Raw genomic sequence first — 5,916 nt, 5'->3', positions numbered from 1 at the left:
CTTCTTTTCCTGTGCCTGATTCTTTACTCCAAGCAAACCCACAGTGCCCAATGGCATTATTGGGAGGGATACAAGGTTTTTGTACAACAAATCCAGAGTGCTTTGTCTCACATCACTTGGCTGTGAATTTCATTCCTTGATGGTTTGTACAAAAAAAAAAAAAAATTCAGGGGTGACTTTGGCTCTCTAAAGTGCTGCAAGGCGAAAGCCTTTCCTGGCGCACTGTTTGGCATTGACTGAGAGACTTTTTGTGCGGTACTAGTGCTTTATTTGACTACACACTTTGACTGCCGACTTTGGCTGCTTCTTTAGCACGACTCTCTCTCTGCTTCGATGAGTTCGGTTGTATCCATGGCTCTGTTCGCAGTAATGAGGTATGTAATGAGGTCACCCACGGATGCCTTACGCCCCCTGTCGGAGCGGACGACAACTACTTTATTAGTTGTCGTCTCCTCCAAAAGGGGACGTAGGCGTCTGTGGGTGACCTCATTACTGCGAATCCGTGCACTCTGACATCATAACCATTTCGACCAACCGAAAAATGTGACTCCTCTGCTGACAGCCTTCTGTCGACAACGATGAGGCATTTAAGGCTTTTGCCTTAATAACACTGGAGGGTGTTCGTCCTAGAGCTGTATGGCCCCACTTTGTTACTATGATTGATTCGTGAAGACAGATAATGCAGTGGGTGCAAATGGGATGAAACTTCTGAACTTCTTCTACATGTGAATTTGCCTCCTAGGGATTACATGAAGTTAGTACGTAGCAAACTAAGAGCCAAATGGCAGGCTTCGTGGGAAAATGAAGGAAACAACAAGCTGCGTACCATAAAGCCCATTTTAAAAGAATGGAAATCATGCCGCCATAAAGAGCGTTTTATCGAAGTAATTTTATGCCGTTTACGCATAGGTCACACACACATCACCCATAACTTCTTAACAAAAAAAAACAAACCTGTTTGTGAAATGTGTGGTGATGAGCTCACAGTTAATCACATTTTAATCTCTTCTTCGCATCTCGAAGAACTTGGGAAAAATTTTTTTACTGTATTTTCCAATGAACACATTCCATTTCATCCCGCATTGCTTTTAGGCGAACAAGCACTCGTCGAGTTTTCGCTTGTTTGTAAGTTTCTAAAGAAAGCCAATGTTTTAAATCTATTGTAATGTAACATCTACACACTTAATGCTAACCTTGTGTTTGGTGCATGGTAGCCACAGTTGCTTATGCGCCATGAAACCCCATATAACGAACTTGTAAACTTCTGTTTGATCATGCTAGACTGAGTAGGAGATCTTCAGACTGAGAGCTGTGTGGGTGTTCTCTGGAACCACCCAGCCCAGTTCCTTGCTCATACTGCTTGTGCTAAGAAAGCGATCATGATTATTATAAACCGGATCCCATGCAGGATGGGCATATTCCAAAATACACCTGACGTATGTGTTGTATGGCGCTTCTCCAACCTCTTACGCTGAAGAAAACTAAGGGATCATCCTGCCTTTCTAGCTACATTAACATGTGGTAACCATGTACTGTCCTCAATAAAAATACCTGGTCAATTATACGCAGTTCCGCCCCGCTGCGGTGGCTCAGTGGTTACGGCGCTCGGCTGCTGACCCGAAAGATGCAGGTTCGATCCCGGCCGCGGCGGGCGAATTTTGATGAAGCCGAAATTCTAGAGGCCTGTGTGCTGTGCGATGTCCGTTCAAGCTAAAGAACCCCAGGTGGTCGAAATTTCCGGAGCCCTCCACTATGGCGTCCCTCATAGCCTGAGATGCTTTGGGATGTTAAACCCCAATAAACCATCTTATACGTAGTTTCTGTTTAATATCATTTGTCTGCTGAGGGAATACGGTCATCGAACTTCATTTTTACTTTTCCTGGTGAAGCCAGCACGCTTGAGTACTGCAGCCATATCATTTGCGCAAGTTTCAAAGGTTGAGGCTTACAAGCGTTGCCAAGGCTGGCGGGATGGATGGATGGATAGGAGCGCCCCCTTTGAAACGGGGTGGCGGCAGTTTCCACCATGCTCGGCTTTTTTTTCTTTGTTTCTGTTTCACTCTGTTGTAAATTCTCATTAAAATTCGCCATCTTATTCAGCTACGGTTTCCTACACTTCTAGCCTTATGTCGCCTGTCTGCTTTTCACCCACCAATCCTCCAATCGCTTTTTGCAGAGTTCCACTGCAGATTTATTTACGTGACCATTGCTATCTTTAAACCCTAGGGCCTCGGGAAGAGTGACCGCTCCTGCATCGACATCCGGATGGATACCATCACATTTGATTATGAGGTGTTCAATTCTTTCCACAGATCGACCACACACTGCACATGTGTCATCTTCGCTGAATTTCTTTTTGTAGCTGCGCGTTCTAAGACACCCTAGCTTCAAAGAGTAGGGCACTGCCTCTTGAGTTATCATAGAACAATTCCTTCCTGATCTGCCTTTTCCAGTATCGATATAGTTCTACACTATGCTTCTTTCCCATTGAAGTAATTGGGTGCGCTACCACCTGCTGAGGTGGTGATCCACCTTTGTTGGGGTAGGGTGATGAGTAATATGGGGAGGGGCAACTCCGCCAGCAAGCACTGTATGATCAAGGACCTTAATGCAGAGACCTCGTACTGGTATCGAGTAAAAGTTTCCTCACTCCCAGCGAAAGCAATATGCCATGGTACAGCTGGTAGTGTAGCTGGTGGTGGTGCTTGTGGTTAGACTTGTGGTGATGCATCGGTTATACAATCCACTCCTATCCAATCCAATGTAATCTAATCTAATGTAATCCAATCTCATGCAATGAAGGTCAATGGTGGTCACCGGCCGCGGCACGGCGAAGGCGTGAAAGTGCAAGTAGTATTGCTTTCGCAATAATAGTATTTCTGTAAACAGTGAGCTGGGTAGCACTTTATCCACCATTTTTGTGCAGACAGATTTTGCTGCGACTGAAAACATAGATTGTTTTTGCTAAATTTTCGAGCGTAACGTGCATCTTCGAAACACGAAGTGATTCCACAATTCCCTAGTGCGCTTACCTGACACACGAGAACATTTTGATGTTATTATTTCAAACAAATCTGACACTTTGTACGGAATTCTGCACATTGGTGTAGAAACTTACCCGCTGGTCTTTCACACTCGAAAACTAACAAATTTCCTTTCATGAGGCATGCATATATTACTCAGGCGAAAAATAATTGACTTCAATCAAAATGAAAAATGGCGCCTGAAAGGGTTAAATAACAATCCGCAGCATTCTCTTGACACACACCTTCGATCAAAAGGTTGCTTACCGAGGCCAGTCACGTAGTTTACAGGGTTCTTCAGTTAAAACGACAAACCATGCCGTTCAACAAGGGCCCAAGAGGGAAGGTGTCCCATCAGGCTCCACCCGCTCTTTTGTTGTAGTCTCGCGCTGATGGTGACAGAACAAGGCACCACAACGGCCAACATTACTATACTCCGTTTCATACATAGCAGGCAACGCTGCGGAGGTTGCTGAAGTAGTGCGTCCGTGAAACTATATTACTCCGCCAGGTATCATTCGATCTTCTCGAAACTCCGGTCATTGTTTGGACGAATACAAAGAGCGGTATAAAACTATCTATAGCATTGAAAATCACGGTCGAAGCTGTGAGGCGCTCAGTGTTCGGGCTCTCTGGCCATAATTTTCACGGAGTGTGAACTACTTTTTGGGCGCGGACTGAGTAGGAGCGATTCGCCCTACCAACCGCGTATCATACTGCCACGTGTGCTTTTCGCTTCTCAAAGTCTCGATGAGTCGCAGGACGAAAGTGTGGCAAGAGCCGAAATGAAGTCCAGGAGGTGCCAGTGACAGCACTTAGATTTGTCGCTACGAAATATGCTTGTGTTAGCTTTGGTTGTGTGGCGAACTAATTTTCAGGTGTGTACTCAGCTAGCATAAACAGGTGCGCTAGCTTTGGCAGCGTTGCCTGCTATGTATGAAACGGAGGATAGAAGGGTTCCAGTAATGTTGACAGTTACCTTATGACTGTAGCCTCCCCGAGTCCCATCGACGAGACAAAGCAGCAGACGCGCCGTTCTTGGCCAGGGAACCCTTTATCCAGATAGGGTGTGATTTAGTGGGGTCCTTGAGAAAAATTTAACTCATCTCGCGACAACGCAAGGCCTACCAGTCATCAATTGCTTCAGTAATAAACTTTATTTTGTAGACGGATACTGTTATTTTATATATGTAACAACTGCATTCAGTCTATTTTGACGGTAGCACCACACTGATTCATAATAAGTATGTTTGTTGTAACTGCAGCCGTTATTGTCGATATTCGTTATCTGAGGTGTATTTCTAATGCAACTACCAACTTTTCTGAACATGTTAGACTTTTTGTAACTGCTACTTCTGTGTGTTACTTATGCAGTTTCACTAAAGGGTCCCCGCAGCAGTTTTCACCGAAAGCAAGAAGACCTGAAACACTGATAGGTATTAAACCACCTATTATCCTATTTATTGAAGTAGAAGGGTTTATAGCGCAAAGACACGGACAAGAGAGACGAAACACGCACACAAAACAAAAACGATAAATACAAGCATCTTGTTGCACATGTAAGTGTGGAGCACGCGTGGCCCGGTTTGAGGTGACAAAGGTTCTTCGTAAGAGTAAAGACAGGAGAGCACGGATAAGCCTGGAAGCCTACCACATACAGAAACTTGGCAGCGAGTGCATCAGCGAACCTTCTTTATCTCTGTTCCAGGCTGAGACTATTTTAATGCAGCTACCTGCTGATTCGATGGGAAGATAAACGGAAGTGTGATGCCCTTGCCTACCCGCGCATGCGCTCGCGATTTGATGGCTCTGACACAACCCTTGATTTTGTATTTTTGTCATCTTTTCTGTCACGATCCTTTGGCCTATAGGTGTGGCTTTCGACGAATAAATCCAGTTGACAGTTAGCGCTTGTGTGTGTTTTGTCTCTTGTCCGTGTCTTTCTTTGTGCTATAACATTTTTACTTCAATATGAACTACCAACTCACCCAACAGGAAGTTTTAATTTAATGAAGCTTATCCTATTATTATTATTATTAGCTCATGTTGCAACAGGTATATCTGCGACTGAAATGGTCCTCCACCTTTTCATTATCAACTCTTACACCAGAGCAAGCCAGCTAACAAAAATTACAGCTCGGGACCCTGAATCAGTTGGCCAACTGATTTTTTTTTTTTAATGCACGGCACCTGTTTTGTCTACAAACATCGTTGTGCTTTTTGGCGAGCCTATGACAGCTCCTCACCGCTGATGTTGCGTGTGCCTTACAAAGTTGAAAGCGAGAATTCACAAAAGAGTTTGGCACTGGATGCATTTGTAGGTGGAAAGAATGCTCAGTAAAGTGTCGCACAGACCTTTCAATTGTTACACCATTTCTGCGCAATATTTTATTACTCCCGAAGCCTCACCCCACGCTCTGGCATTTCTTTTCTTGTTCATCCTAGACACTAAAAGTGAACAGAATTTGACACTATTCTTGTGAAACACCATGATGAATACCATTTGAAGATACTAGTTAAATGCAGAGCCATTATCAGCATTGAGAAGGCATATTGTAAACGGCTTACTTTTCTAGAGTTCCATACTTCGCAGGTACTAAATTTTGTGAAAGTGGTAGGTCTTGCAGCACCTCCTTTTGCATAAATTATCAGTGGGACCAATTTTTTTTGCAAAGTCTTTATCATCCACGAAAATTGGGTCTTGACAAAATTAATTTGTTTGCAGATTATGTTTCTGTAAAGTACAATGATTTGTTTCAAGCTTGCTTTTCCTTGGGAAAATTTGCCAATAACGAGGTGACAGTGTGTGCTGCTGTGTTGAAGCTTTACGACCAAGGCACATACATGCGCCTAGCATTGGCCACAAGCTAGGCTGCTCAAGACACAAAACAAC

This window comes from Amblyomma mixtum, chromosome 1, assembly GCF_055824585.1.
Source record: "Amblyomma mixtum isolate Tamu chromosome 1, ASM5582458v1, whole genome shotgun sequence".
Taxonomy (NCBI): Eukaryota; Metazoa; Arthropoda; class Arachnida; order Ixodida; family Ixodidae; genus Amblyomma; species Amblyomma mixtum.
The sequence above is the reverse complement of the archived record's forward strand: the minus strand, read 5'-3'. Positions refer to the sequence as shown.